A 16,356-nucleotide genomic window follows, 5' to 3' on the forward strand; every position below is an offset into this window, starting at 1 on the left:
CGTTGTGAGACACGGTGTGGGTGAACGGATGATCTCCGCATGTGTATTTCCACCGTAAAGCATGGAGGAGAAGGTGTTATAGTGTGGGTGTGCTTTTCTGGTGACACTGTTTGTGATTTATTTAGAATTCAAGGCACACTTAATCAGCATGGCTACCACAGCATTCTGCAGCGATACGCCATCCCATCTGGTTTGGGCTTAGTGGGACTATCATTTGTTTTTCAATAGGACAATGTACCAACACACCTCCAGGCTGTGTAAGGGCTATTTCACCAGAAGGAGAGTTATGGAGTGCAGATGACCTGGCCTCCACAATCCCCGGCCTCAACCAAATTGAGATGGTTTGGGATGAGTTGGACCGCAGAGTGAAGGAAAAGCAGCCAACAAGTGCTCAGCATATGTGGGAACTCCTTTCAAGACTGTTGGAAAAGCATTCCAGGTAAAGCTGGTTGAGAGAATGCCAGGAGTGTGCAAAGCTGTCATGAAGTCAAAGGGTGGCTATTTAAAGAACCTAAAATATCAAATATATTTGGATTTGATTAACACTTATGGGTTACTACATAATTCCATATGTGCTATTTCATAGTTTTGATGTCTTCAGTATTATTCTACAATGTAGAAAATAGTAAAAAAATTAAGAAAAACCCTTAAATAAATAGGTGTTCTAAAACGTTTGACCGGTAGTGTAGGTAGAAGTGTGGTTGAGAATACTCAGTAGGGTCCATGTATGGTGTTATTTCATGGGGGACTGAATTATTTTTATTTTACTAGGCAAGTCAGTTAAGAACAATTTCTTAATTACAATGACGGCCTAGGAACAGTGGGTTAACTGCCTTGTTCAGGGGCAGAACGACAGATTTGTACCTTGTCAGCTTGGGGATTCGATCTAGCAACCTTTCGGTTACTTTCAGTTACTGGCCCAACGCTCTAACCACTAGGCTTCTACGAAGCAAAATATAATTACTGTATATGAATTACATATTGACTTATAGAGTCGGGTCATGTAAGGACTCTATACTAACCAGCATTTCATATGATTTCCAAAACAATACATACATTTATTGTTGTTATGTTGAATATCAGTTGGAAAAACAAAACACTGTCATGACTCTCCTGTGAGGATCCAAAAGATCAAGTGACAGTGGATCAGCTCTACAGAGCTCTCGTTCTCCCACAGAGGTGGAGAGGGATGGATGTGGGGGTTTTATGACACCTCACGTCGATCGTAAACCATAGGAGGCAGACGATTCTTTTTGGGGCCTAGTTTGGGTGATCAGAATATCTTTGTGTCTTATGAAGAGTTTTCTGCCCAAAACTACAACATCAAACCATGGACACTGGGACAATATATTTGAACATCCGAATATTGGGAATGATGCCTATTTTGTGACGTTATTAAAAGTTGCATGAAGATGTTATAACGAAAACATTGTAACTTGAAGAGTTTTCATACTGTGTATATCATGTTTACATACTTTATGTTGTGTGGAAAATATCCAGGACAAAGAGAATGTTTTTGTGACAATAAGATGGTGATTTCAGTTCTCTAACGAGATCATAGTAAATTGTGATACCTTGCATCGTAACTAGCCACGCCCCAGGGAACCCAGAGAGCGTGTCAGCCTGATGTAAACGCACCCATTTTTTACCCGAGGGTATAAAGCATTTGAGTTAAGAATTAACATAACTGACTAAAATGGACCACATCTGCAGTGTGGGCTAAGATAGTCGCGACCCCGGAAACACAACACGAGCTTGAAGACAAAGGAACCTCTTAACAATCAATGCTACAGTTGAGTAACTGCTATGGTTGAATACTGTATCTAAGAAGGTGAATTTAAGTAGGACCATCAAGTTATTCTCTTCAAATCATTGTGTCCTACACTGATTTCATCACCACTCTGATATTTTGGGGTATTTTATTAGGATCCCCATTAGCTGTTGCAAAAGCAGCAGCTACTCTTCCTGGGGTCTACACAAAACATGAAACATAATACAGAATGACAAGAATAGATCAAGGACAGAACTACATAAAAAATGTTAAAGGCACACATAGCCTACATATCAATGCATACACACAAACTATCTAGGTCAAATAGGGGAGAGCCATTGTGCCGTGAGGTGTTGCTTCATCTGTTTTAAAAAAATCAAGTTTGCTGTTTATTTGAGCGATATGAGATGGAAGGAAGTTCCATGCAATAGGGGCCCTTGTCACGCCCTGACCTTAGTTCCTTTGTTATGTCTCTATTTTTGGTTCGGTCAAGGTGTGAGTTGGGGTGGGCATTCTATGTTTTTGTTCTATGTTTTATATTTCTGTGTTTGGCCGAGGGTGGTTCTCAATCAGAGGCAGCTGTCTATCGTTGTCTCTGATTGAGAACCATACTTAGGTAGCCTCATCCCACCTGTGTTTTGTGGGTTGTTGTGTGTCTGCACCAGCCAGAACTGTTTCGGTCGTTATTCTTTGTTATTTTTGTTATTTCAGTGTTCATTTAATAAATATGGACACGTACCACGCTGCACCTTGGTCCTCTCCTTCCAACAGCTGTTACAGCCCTATATAATACTGTACGCTTTCTTAAATTTGTTCTGGATTTTGGGACTGTGAAAAGACCCCTGGTGGCATGTGTGTGTGTCAGAGCTGTGTGTAAGTTGACTATGCAAACAATTTGGGATTTTCAACACATGCGCATATACATACACATACATAAATACATACATACACACATGCACACCACTTTCCTCTCCCCGCTTCTCTCACCCCATCCCCATCATTGCGTCTCTCAATACATACATTTTAAACAAACTTACAAACAGAAATTAAACAAAAGCTCAGTTTAAACTAAGAAGTTAGGTTCCACACATGGAAAGTACAGTGTAATTCTGAAATACATAGATCACCACCATTCTAAGAGAATCCTTGCAGCATAATAGCTGATACCTCAGGTTCTAGGTCATTTAGATAGGGTTCCCATACTTTGTAGAACTGATCTGTTTTAGAATGCAATGTACATGTCAGATATTCCAGAGGTACCCATTCAAATAGTATCTTATGCCAATCTTTAATAGAAGGAACCTTCTCACTAATCCACTGTAAAAGGATGTTTTTCCTTGCTGCAAAGGTAAGGATGTTGTAAAGCCTCCTCTTACCCACAGAAGTAACATGCCTACTAGGGAGACCCAACAGTAAAGAAACTGGGTCCAATTCTAGATCAACCCCTAGGATCTTTTCAATTTCTTGCAGAACACCAGACCAGTATCTTTGTATTTTGGTACATGACCATAAACAATGTGTTAGGGTGCCTGTATCAGTTTTACATTTAAGACAGTGAGGAAGAGGGGCTAAAAGCATGTCTGCGATTTGGGGATATATGCAATCTGTGTATTATTCTTAATTGGATTGCTCTAGTACGATTACATATAGATATTGTTTTTGCATATCTCCAAATGTCCTCCCACATCTCTTCGTCAATAGTGACAGACAATTCTTTCTCCCACACTTGTTTCACCCTCTGTGTGTCGACAGCAGAAAAGGACCTTAAAGCATCATAAAACAGACTTACAGACATTTTCCTTTGTGGGAAAAAAAGCATTCTTTCAATGACAGACATATCAGGGTTACCAATTAAGGTGGTGCTCTTCACAATATAATGTCTTACTTGTAGGAAGCGGAAAAAGTCCTGCTTTGGGAGTCGATATTTCTCCACCATCTGCTCAAATGACAATAACATCTTATCAGCAAATGTCACGCTCTGACCTTAGTTCTTTTGTTATTTCTTTGTTTTAGTATGGTCAGGGCGTGAGTTGGGTGGGTTATCTATGTTTGTGTTTCTATGTTGGTTTTTTCTTTGGCCTGGTATGATTCTCAGAGGCAGGTGTCGTTAGTTGTCTCTGATTGAGAATCATACTTAGGTAGCCTTTTTTCACCTGGGTTTCGTGGGTGGTTGTCTTCCGTGTCTGTGTTCCACACGGAACTGTTTCGGTTTTCGTTCGTTCAATTTATTGTTTTGTATTTCAGTGTTCAGTTTGTTCTATTAAAGTTTCATCATGAACACTTACCATGCTGCGTTTTGGTCCTCCTCTCTTTCTCCAGACGAAGATCTTTACAGCAAATTAGTCATTTAGTCTGCGTATGCCCGTATTAAGCCAAAAGTTAAATCCAGCATCCAGCAATCCTGGACCAAAATCTGGGTTGTTGAGAATTGGGGTAAGAGCAGAGGTTAGTTTGGACCTTCCCAGAAAGCGCTGAACTGACCTCCATATGTTGAGTGTGCTAAGTGTAATAGGATTATTGCAGTGATCTTCTACAGACTTGAAACTTCTGAAAAAGAAAAGATCCTGTAAGGGGTATTTTGAAAGAGAAGTCTCAATGTCTAACCAAATAGAGGAGTCATCGTTTGTGATCCAATCAGAAATATAACATAGGTGGGCACACCACTGATAGAACCTGATATTGGGCAGATCCAAGCCCCCCATAGAACTTGGCAGCTGCAATGTTGCCATCTTAAGTCTTGGCTTGCGTTTACTCCATATAAAGGAACTTAGCCATCAATTTACATCCTTTATTACCTTATTGGAGAGTAATACTGGGATCATTTGGATTGGGTAAAGTAGTCTGGGTAAAATGTTCATTTTCAAGAGGGATATTCTACCCAACCAAGAAATCGGGAGAGAGTTCCAGCGCTCCAGATGCTGTCTTATTGTATCAAACAAGGGAACAAAATTGGCTTTGTTGTAAGGCCTGGGTGTCGGAGTGCGTAGTCAAGCGCAGGGAAACAGCAGGTGCAATAACAACTGTTCTTTAATGAACGCGGAGAAACCAGGCCACCCTACTAACACACTGGGTGTACTCCTCAAACAACCCCAGACACGGGGGAAACGAACACAGTCCAGTAAACACGAAGAACGAAACAAACACCACTCTTACTAACAAACAATCCCGCACAAAGAAACGTGCGGGCCGGCTGACTAATAAGCCCCACTAATTAACCCTAATACAAAACAGGTGCACCCAATAAACACATAGGGAGGGGGAGAAAAGGATCAGTGGCAGCTAATAGGCCGGGGACGACGACGAGCGCCACCCGAACGGGAAGGAGAGCCTGCCTCGGTCGAAGTCGTGACATTTGTACATTTGCTGGAAATTAGGAGTTACAAATATACCCAGATACGTAAAACCTGAGGGAGACCATTTAAAAGGGAAGGGAAGGGGGGAGAAGTATTAGGTACAGAGTGAAGGTTGCCAAGTGGCATAGCCTCTGATTTAGTTAAGTTAATCTTGTTGTCACGTTCCTGACCTATTGTTCCTTTTTTCTTTTATTTATTTAGTTGGTCAGGGCGTGAGTTGGGGTGGGTTGTCTTTGTGTGTTTTGTCTAGTTTACGGTGTGTGTATTGTTTAAGGGGTTTTTAGTATGTATGGGGTTGTGTTCAGTGTAGGTGTTTAGGAAAGTCTATGGTTGCCTGATTTGGTTCTCAATCAGAGACAGCTGTTTATTGTTGTCTCTGATTGGGAGCCATATTTAAGGCAGCCATAGGCTTTAGGTGTTTGTGGGTAACTGTCTATTCTATGTTGCATGTGTGCACTTAGTTCTGTTTAGCTTCACAATCGTTTGTTTTGTTCATTTTGTAAGTTTTGTTTTTTCCTTCATTAAAGAAGATGTATTTTTCACGCGCTGCGCCTTGGTCCTCTCTTTATCAAGAAGACGATCGTGACAGAATTACCCACCTACCTAGGACCAAGCGGCGTGTCAAGCGGCAACAGGACCCACATAAACAGGATTTATGGCAAAGGGATCAGGATCTGGGCTACACTACGTGGGAGGAGATCGACAGGTGGGCGATCGACCCAGGGCGAGTGCCGGAGCCCGCCTGGGATTCTCTGGCGCAGTGCAAGGAGGGATACCGGCGAATGGAGGCAGCACGAAGACACGGTAGGAAGCCTGTGAGTCAGCCCAAAAAAATGTATTGGGGGGGGACTTAAAGGGAGTGTGGCGAAGTCAGGTAGGAGACCTGCGCCTACTCCCTGTACTTACCGTGGAGAGCGAGAGTACGGCAGACACCGTGTTATGCAGTAGAGCGCATGGTGTCTCCTGTACGCATGCATAGCCAGGTGCGGTACATTCCAGCTCCACGTATCGGCCGGGCTAGATTGAGCGTTGAGCCGGATGTCATGAAGCCAGTCCAACGCATCTGGTCACCAGTACGTCTCCTCGGGCCGGCTTACATGGCACCAGCCTTACGCATGGTGTCCCCGGTTCGCCTACATAGCCCGGTGCGGGTTATTCCACCTCCCCGCACTGGTCGGGCGACGGGGAGCATACAACCAGGTAAGGTTGGGCAGGCTCAGTGCTCAAGGGAGCCAGTACGCCTGCACGGTCCGGTATTTCCGGCGCCACCTCCCCGCCTCAGCCCAGTACCACCAGTGCCTACACCACGCACCAGGCTTCCAGTGTGTCTCCAGAGCCCTGTTCCTCCTCCACGCACTAGCCCTATGGTGCGTGTCTCCAGCCCTTTACCACCAGTGCCTACACCACGCACCAAGCCTCCTGTGTGTCCCCAGAGTCCTGTGCGTCCTGTTGCTGCTCCCCGCACTAGCCCTGAGATGCGTGTCCCCAGTCCGGTACCACCAGTGCCTACACCACGCACCAGGCTTCCAGTGTGTCTCCAGAGCCCTGTTCCTCCTCCACGCACTAGCCCTATGGTGCGTGTCTCCAGCCCTTTACCACCAGTGCCTACACCACGCACCAAGCCTCCTGTGTGTCCCCAGAGTCCTGTGCGTCCTGTTGCTGCTCCCCGCACTAGCCCTGAGATGCGTGTCCCCAGTCCGGTACCACCAGTGCCGGCACCACGCACTAGGCCAAATGTGCGTCTCCAGGGTCCAGTATGCACTGTTCCTTCTCCCCGTACTCGCCCTGATGTGCGTGCCCTCAGCCCAGTACCACCAGTGCCGGTACCACGCACCAGGCCTATAGTACGCCTTGAGAGTCCAGTGTGCCCTGTTGTTGTTCCCCGCACTAGCCTGATGGTGCGTGTCCGTAGCCCGGTACCTCCAGTTCCGGCACCACGCACCAGGCCTACAGTGCGTCTCAGCCGGCCAGAGTCTGCCGTCTGCCCAACGGCGCCTGAACTGCCCGTCTGCCCAACGGCGCCTGAACTGCCCATCTGCCCAACGGCGCCTGAACTGCCCGTCTGCCCAACGGCGCCTAAACTGCCCGTCTGCCAAGCGGCGTCTGAACTGTCCGTCTGCCAAGCGCCGCATGAACTGCCCGTCTGTACTGAGCCCTCAAAGCCGCCCGTCTGCCATGAGCCTGCAAAGCCGCCCGTCTGCCATGAGCCTGCAAAGCCGCCCGTCTGCCATGAGCCTTCAGAGCCGTCCGCCAGACAGGAGCCACCAGAGCCTTCCGCCAGACAGGAGCCGCCAGAGCCTTCCGCCAGACAGGAGCCGCCAGAGCCTTCCGCCAGACAGGAGCCGTCAGAGCCTTCCGCCAGACAGGAGCCGCCAGAGCCTTCCGCCAGACAGGAGCCGCCAGAGCCTTCCGCCAGACAGGAGCCGCCAGAGCCTTCCGCCAGACAGGAGCCGCCAGAGCCTTCCGCCAGACAGGAGCCGCCAGAGCCTTCCGCCAGACAGGATCAGCCAGAGCCTTCCGCCAGACAGGATCAGCCAGAGCCTTCCGCCAGACAGGATCAGCCAGATCCGTCAGCCAGCCATGAGCAGCCAGATCTGTCAGCCAGCCATGAGCAGCCAGATCCGTCAGCCAGCCATGAGCAGCCAGATCCGTCAGCCAGCCATGAACAGCCAGATCCGTCAGCCAGCCATGAGCAGCCAGATCCGTCAGCCAGCCATGAGCTGCAGTCCCTCAGTCCGGAGCTGCAGTCCCTCAGTCCGGAGCTGCCGTCCCTCAGTCCGGAGCTGCCGTCCCTCAGTCCGGAGCTGCCGTCCCTCAGTCCGGAGCTGCCGTCCCTCAGTCCGGAGCTGCCGTCCCTCAGTCCGGAGCTGCCGTCCCTCAGTCCGGAGCTGCCGTCCCTCAGTCCGGAGCTGCCGTCCCTCAGTCCGGAGCTGCCGCCCCTCAGTCCGGAGCTGCCCCTTAGTCCGGTGCTGCCCCTTAGTCCAGTGGGGTTAATTTGGAGGGTGGACATTGGGAGGAGGCTACGAAAGCGGGTAGTGACTATGGTGGGGTGGGGACCACGACCAGCGCCAGAGCCGCCACCGTGGACAGACGCCCACCCAGACCCTCCCCTAGACTTTATGCTGGTGCGCCCGGAGTTCGCACCTTAAGGGGGGGGGGGGGGGGGTTTATGTCGCGTTCCTGACCTATTGTTCTCTTTTTTCTTTTATTTATTTAGTTGGTCAGGGCGTGAGTTGGGGTGGGTTGTCTTTGTGTGTTTTGTCTAGTTTACGGTGTGTGTATTGTTTAAGGGGTTTTTAGTATGTATGGGGTTGTGTTCAGTGTAGGTGTTTAGGAAAGTCTATGGTTGCCTGATTTGGTTCTCAATCAGAGACAGCTGTTTATTGTTGTCTCTGATTGGGAGCCATATTTAAGGCAGCCATAGGCTTTAGGTGTTTGTGGGTAATTGTCTATGTTCTATGTTGCATGTGTGCACTTAGTTCTGTTTAGCTTCACAATCGTTTGTTTGTTCATTTTGTAAGTTTTGTTTTTTCCTTCATTAAAGAAGATGTATTTTTCACGCGCTGCGCCTTGGTCCTCTCTTTATCAAGAAGACGATCGTGACACTTGTAGCCTGAGAATTCGCTGAATAATTCAATAATATTAATAAGATATGTAGTTGAGGTCTCGGGATTAGAGATGAATATCAGGACATCATCAGCATACAAGCTTATTTTATGGTGAACATCACCAATGAGCAGCCCCTGTATAGCAGGCGTTACCCTGATGGCCTCGGCCAGTGGTTCCATAAAGAGTGCAAATAGGAGAGGGGACAAAGGACAGCCCTATCTGGTACCTCTGTATATAGAGAAGCTATTTGACCTTAGCCCATTAGTAAGGACAGCAGCCTGAGGATCATCATATAAAACTTTTACCCATTTTATAAAGTTGTCCCCTAGACCAAATGTATTTAGGGCAAAGAATAGGTAAGACCACTCCACACGATCAAATGCTTTCTCAGCATCTAGGGAGAGCACAAGACCATCCCTAGCACTTTGTTGGTAGGCTTGAATTACATTAAGAAGTCGCCTGACATTGTTGCATGACTTACGGCCCTTAATGAAGCCAGTTTGGTCTCCTTTCACAATTAGTGGCAGTGAGTCCTCTAATCTTGTGGCTAGAATTTTAGAAAGCAATTTTCTATCCACATTCAGAAGGGAAATTGGTCTGTACGAGGAACAAGACTCTGGACATTTTCCCTTTTTGAGAATAAGTGATATGTTGGCTTCTCTCCGCGTTTGAGGGAGCTGGTCATTTGAAAATGAGTGGTTAAACATATCACGCAATGGCTCAAGGATCAGGCCATGGAACTCTTTATAGAACTCACTACAAAACCCGTCTGGTCCTGGGGCCTAACCAATTTGCAGATTCTTAATTGCGAACATGATCTCTTCCTCGGTAATAGGGGCATTAAGGAGAGACCTCTGTTCTTCGGAGATAGTAGGGAGCTCAATCTTAGAAAAGAAGTTCTCCATTAATTTGGGTGCATCATTTGGCAGTTCTGAGGCATTAAGATTTGCATAGAATTTCTCAAATTAGTCATTTATCAATTTATTATAAATGATTGCCATCAGTAATAGTAGCAATTGACTGTGAGTAGGTACGCCAAGTACGTTCCTGGCTTATCGCCATGTTCATATAGCTTTTGCCTGACAAATCTCATTTTCTTTTCAGCGTCCTTTGTTAGGAGAGAGTCCAACGTTGATCTAAGAACTGATATTTCCTTTAATAGGGCAGGAGTGGGAGTTTTAATATAGTTCTTCTCTTTAGTTCCTAATTCACCCTCTAACGTTTTTTGCTTTTCACGCTTTTTCCGCCTCTTAGTTGCTGGGTATGACATAATCAGACACCTGGCGTACGCTTTACAGGTTTTCCAAAGGAGCGAGGGGTTATCTGTTGATTGAGAGTTAATAGAGAAAAATGCTTTAAACTCTGTAATAAAATATGATGTGAATGTATGGTCTTTAAGGATGGTTGTATTCAACCTCCAATGTCTTGACAGATTGAATGCCCCGTTGAGTTTTATGTCCAGGATCACCTCTGCATGATCAGATATGACTATGCTTCCTATCCCAGCGGATAAAACAGACTGCAAAGACGTCCTGGGCATAAACAAGTAATCTATTCTAGTCTGACATCTATGAGGTGCAGATAAAAAAGTGAACTCTGTTGGAGGGGTGAAAAGTTCTCCAAACATCAGCGTAACCCAGATCATCACAAATAGTTTTAAGTGACTTAGCTCGAGGAGAGAGTGAAGCTATACCGCTGGGAAACTTATCAATAAGGGGGTTCAACAAACAATTAAAATCTCCTCCAACCACTGCAGGGTCTGAGTGTAACGGTCCTGACCTGTTTTATGTTGTTTTTGTATGTGTTTATGGTCAGGGCGTGTGTTTTGGGTGGGCAGTCTATGTTTTCTGTTTCTATGTTGGTTTTGGGTTGCCTGGTATGGCTCTTAATTAGAGGCAAGTGGTTTGCGTTTTCCTCTAATTAAGAGTCATATTTAGGTAGGGTGTTCTCACTGTTTGTTTGTGGGTGATTGTCTTCCGTATCTGTGTTATGTTTTGCACCATACGGGACTGTTTGGCTGTTCGTTTCGTTTCGATGTAGTCTGTTCCTGTCCGTGAGTTTTACGTTAGTTATGCAAGTTCATGTTCAGGTTTTTCGTCTACGTCGTTTTCTTGTTTTGTAAATTTGAAAGTGTTTTGTTTCGTGTTGCCATCGTGTTCAAATAAAAGATGGCTTATTTCCCGAATGCTGCATTTTGGTCCACTGATCTTTCTCTCCTCTCCTCGTCCGAGGAAGAGGAGAACGACAGCCCTTACAGAATCACCCACCACGCTAGGACCAAGCGGCAAGGGAAAACTCAACGGAGTAAGGGACAGGAAAAGAAGGAGCAATGGACTTGGGACGATATATTGGACGGAAAAGGTTGCTACACATGGGAGGAGATCCTGGCTGGTAGGGATCGCCTCCCATGGGAACAGCTGGAGGCACTGAGGAGAGCAGAGGCTACCGGAGAGAGGAACCGGAGTTATGAGGGAACGCGTCTGGCACGGAAGCCCAAAAAGCCCGTAAGTAACACCCAAAAATTTCTTGGGGGGGGGCTAAGAGGTAGTGGGCCAAGGGCAGGTAGGAGACCTGCGCCCACTTCCCAGGCTTACCGTGGAGAGCGGGAGTACGGGCAGGCGCCGTGTTACGCAGTAGAGCGCACGGTGTCTCCTGTACGAGTGCATAGGCCAGTGCGGGTTATTCCACCTCCCCGCACTGGCAGGGCTAGATTGGGTATTGAGCCAGGTGTCATGAGGCCGGCTCAACGCGTCTGGTCTCCAGTGCGTCTCCTCGGGCCGGCATACATGGCACCTGCCTTACGCATGGTTTCCCCGGTTCGTCTACATAGGCCGGTGCGGGTTATTCCACCTCCCCGCACTGGTCGGGCGACCGGGAGCATTCAACCAGGTAAGGTTGGGCAGGCTCAATGCTCAAGAGTGCCAGTACGCCTCCACGGTCCGGTATTTCCGGCGCCACCTCCCCGCCCCAGCCTAGTACCTACAGTGCCTACACTACGCACTAGGCTACCAGTGCGTCTCCTGAGCCCAGTTCCTCCTCCACGCACTCTCTCTGTAGTGCGTGTATCCAGTTCGGTGCCTCCAGTTCCGGCACCACGCACTAAGCCTCCTGTGCGTCTCCAGAGCCCTGTACACACTGTATCTTCTCCCCCTACTAATCCTGATGTGCTTGTCCTCAGCCCGGTGTCACCAGTGCCGGTACCTCGCATCAGTTATAGAGTGGGCTTTGAGAGTACAGTGTGCCCTGTCCCTGCTCCCCGCACTAGTAGGAAGGTGCTTATCCTTAGCCCGGTGCCTCCAGTTCCGGCACCACGCACCAGGTCTACAGTGCGCCGTATCCGGCCAGAGCCATCCGTCTCACCAGCGCCATCTGAGCCATCCGTCTCCCCAGCGCCATCTGAGCCATCCGTCTCCCCAGTGCCGTCTGAGCCATCCGTCTGCAATGAGCCTGCAAAGCCGCCCGTCTGCCATGAGCCTGCTAAGCCGCCCGTCTGCCATGAGCCTACAGAGCCGTCTGCCAGACAGGAGCCGCTAGAGCCGCACGCCAGACAGGAGCCGCTAGAGCCGCCCGCCAGACAGGATCTGCCAGAGCCGCCAACCAGACAGGATCTGCCAGAGCCGCCAACCAGACAGGATCTGCCAGAGCCGCCAACCAGACAGGATCTGCCAGAGCCGCCAACCAGACAGGATCTGCCAGAGCCGCCAGCGAGCCATGAGCAGCCAGAGCCGTCAGAGAGCCATGAGCAGCCAGAGCCGTCAGCCTGCCATGAGCGTCGAGAGCCGTCAGCCTGCCATGAGCGTCGAGAGCCGTCAGCCTGCCATGAGCGTCGAGAGCCGTCAGCCTGCCATGAGCGTCGAGAGCCGTCAGCCTGCCATGAGCGTCGAGAGCCGTCAGCCTGCCATGAGCGTCGAGAGCCGTCAGCCTGCCATGAGCGTCGAGAGCCGTCAGCCTGCCATGAGCGTCGAGAGCCGTCAGCCTGCCATGAGCGTCGAGAGCCGTCAGCCTGCCATGAGCGTCGAGAGCCGTCAGCCTGCCATGAGCGTCGAGAGCCGTCAGCCTGCCATGAGCGTCGAGAGCCGTCAGCCTGCCATGAGCGTCGAGAGCCGTCAGCCTGCCATGAGCGTCGAGAGCCGTCAGCCTGCCATGAGCGTCGAGAGCCGTCAGCCTGCCATGAGCGTCGAGAGCCGTCAGCCAGCCATGAGCGTCGAGAGCCGTCAGCCAGCCATGAGCGTCGAGAGCCGTCAGCCAGCCATGAGCGTCAAGAGCCGTTCAGTCAGGATCTGCCTGAGTATATCAGCCGGGACCTGCCCCTTGTCCCGGTGCTGCCCCTTGTCCCGGTGCTGCCCCTTGTCCCGGTGCTGCCCCTTGTCCCGGTGCTGCCCCTTGTCCCGGTGCTGCCCCTTGTCCCGGTGCTGCCCCTTGTCCCGGTGCTTCCCCTTATCCCGGTGCTGCCCCTTATCCCGGGGCTGCCCCTTGTCCCGGTGCTGCCCCTTGTCCCGGTGCTGCCCCTTATCCCGGTGCTGCCCCTTGTCCCGGTGCTGCCCCTTGTCCCGGTGCTGCCCCTTGTCCCGGTGCTGCCCCTTGTCCCGGTGCTGCCCCTTGTCCCGGTGCTGCCCCTTGTCCCGGTGCTGCCCCTTGTCCCGGTGCTGCCCCTTCTCCCGGTGCTGGCCGTTCATTTAGGGGATGTTAGTTTTAGGGTGGTCATTGGGAGGGGTAGACAGAAGCGGGGAGTGACTATGGTGGTGTGGGGACAGCGTCCAGAGCCTGAGCCACCACCGTGGTCAACTGCCCACCCAGACCCTCCCCTGGACTTTGTGCTGGTGCGCCCGGCGTTCGCACCTTGAGGGGGGGGTTCTGTAACGGTCCTGACCTGTTTTATGTTGTTTTTGTATGTGTTTATGGTCAGGGCGTGTGTTTTGGGTGGGCAGTCTATGTTTTCTGTTTCTATGTTGGTTTTGGGTTGCCTGGTATGGCTCTTTAATTAGAGGCAGGTGGTTTGCGTTTTCCTCTAATTAAGAGTCATATTTAGGTAGGGTGTTCTCACTGTTTGTGGGTGATTGTCTTCCGTATCTGTGTTATGTTTTGCACCATACGGGACTGTTTGGCTGTTCGTTTTGTTTTGATGTAGTCTGTTCCTGTCCGTGAGTTTTACGTTAGTTATGCAAGTTCATGTTCAGGTTTTTCGTCTACGTCGTTTTCTTGTTTTGTAAATTTGAAAGTGTTTTGTTTCGTGTTGCCATCGTGTTCAAATAAAAGATGGCTTATTTCCCGAATGCTGCATTTTGGTCCACTGATCTTTCTCTCCTCTCCTCGTCCGAGGAAGAGGAGAATGACAGCGCTTACACTGAGTTTAATTCTGAAAAGTCTAGAAATACCTTAGTGAGGAAATCAGGGGGGTGGGCAGGGGGGAAGTAAATATTCATTATGGAGATGTTCTGCCCTTGTAAAGTACCATTAATTATAACAAAGCGACCAAATGTATCTTTCACACAATTCAAGACCTTAAGTGGTAAGTTATTTTTCACAAGAATTGCTACACCTCTACTTCTGGATGTAAATGATGTCCCCCGAATTCAGGTATTCTTGAAAGTCATGACAATCCTTGTCCTGCAAAGAAACATAATTGTTTTGTAGTTGAAAAAATATCTAATGTTGTGGATCTCTTGAAAATGTCTCCTATGTGTGACGTTTCCATTACACGTCACAAAGATACATTTTTTGTGACATTGCTTTAGTCAAGTAAACCTAGGTCAATGGACAAAATTATTGCTTGAGAAAAAGAAAAGCTATTTTAGCCCATTTGAATGGAAATCTATTACAGTAAGGTACTTAAAGGTCCAATGTAACCGTTTTTATCTCAATTCCCAACATTTTCTGGGTAACAATAAAAAATAAAAAAAATTGCTTCTTAGCAAAGAGCAATTTCTCAAGCAAGAATTTTGCTAGGACTGTCTGAGTGGGGAGGGGAAAACAGAAAAGGAGCTGTTATTGGTTATTTCTTATTGTCCTGATAACTAATTTACTGCCTGTTGATGTCACTAGGCAGGCCAAAACTCCATCCCACCTAAATAGGCTGAAATTTCAGGCAGGCTTTTAAAACAGCTCTTACACTTAAAGGGCATTATCATCACTTTCACAATAATATTAAACATAGTGTGGAAATATATATAAAACACAGGAAAATGTTGTTTGATTGCACTGGGCCTTTCATTGTTACTCATAAATAATTTGATATTGATATGAAAAGGCTGCATTGGGCCTTTAAATCTTAAACTGATGGATTTCTTAAGACTGTATGAAATATATTTAACAGATACACTCAGTGCTTGAATTGGGCAGGAGCTCACCGGAGCTGAGTACCAGCACCTCAAATGTTCTACTACTTGAGCTCCTGCACCTCTTATAGAGTATTAGCTCAAAAGTATTGTGGAGCTCCTGCACCTAAATATAAACAGTACCGACACCCAAAATGAGTACCGGAACCTATTTCAGTCTAAGTCAAGCACTGGATACACTACAGTCAGACGGTAGCAGTTGGGGTGTTTAAGTGTGGTTGTTCTCTAAAGCAGTCTTACACTCAAAAAATTAAGGATTCAACAAGGGCGCTTCTAAGATCTTCAAAGTTTGTCAAAGAACCGTAGGGTTCTTGGCCCTGAAAATTGTCCCAAAAGGTTCTTTCAAGAACCCCACAGGAGGTGGGATTCATCATGGAACCTCAGTTGGTGGGGGTTCATCAAGGAACCTAACTCTCCAACTGAAACATTTGGATTTGAAAGGACAGCAGGTGCTCCTCAATTTAAGGTAACGTAAATTGATATTGTTTTATTCTTTCTAAAACTGAAAATGGACACAATTCAATGGATATCAATTAACAAAGAGGTACGAATATGTAGGCTATAAGAATATGTTGAAGGCTAGCTGAATTGGATGCAGATGACTGAACTGCTCAGTTTTGTGTCTGCAGGTATACAGACGAGGAGGCATACAAAGGTATGTCAATTGGTATTGATATGTTATGCACATCACATGTACCAACCGTGAAGCATCGAGGAGGTGTGATAGTGCTTTGCTGGTAACACTGTTGTTGGTGATTTATTTAGAATTCAAGGCACACTTAACCAGAATGGCTACCACAGCATTCTGTAGCAATACGCCATCCCATCTGGTTTGCGCTTATTGGGACTATAATTTGTTTTTCAACGGGACAATGACCAAAAACTTCTTCAAGACTGTTGGAAAAGCATTCAAGGTGACTACCTCATGAAGCTGGTTGAGAGAATGTCAAGAGTTTACAAAGCTGTCATCAAGGCAACGGTGGCTACTGTAAAGATTCTAAAATATATTTTGATTTGTTTAACACTTTTTGGTTACTACATGATTCAATATGTGTTATTTCATAGTTTTGATGTCTTCACTATTATTCTACAATGTAGAAAATAGTCAAAATAAAGAAAAACGAGTAGGTGTGTCTAAAATGTTGACTGCTATTGTAACGGCAGCCTTCCTCCTCTTCGTCTGAAGAGGAGGTGTAGCAGGGATCGGACCAAGACGCAGCGTAGCTCGTGTTCAACATGTTTTTAATAAACAAAATAAACAAAACTGTGAACACTTACAAAATAACAA

The sequence above is a fragment of the Salvelinus fontinalis genome, chromosome 31 (assembly GCF_029448725.1).
Source record: "Salvelinus fontinalis isolate EN_2023a chromosome 31, ASM2944872v1, whole genome shotgun sequence".
NCBI lineage: Eukaryota > Metazoa > Chordata > Actinopteri > Salmoniformes > Salmonidae > Salvelinus > Salvelinus fontinalis.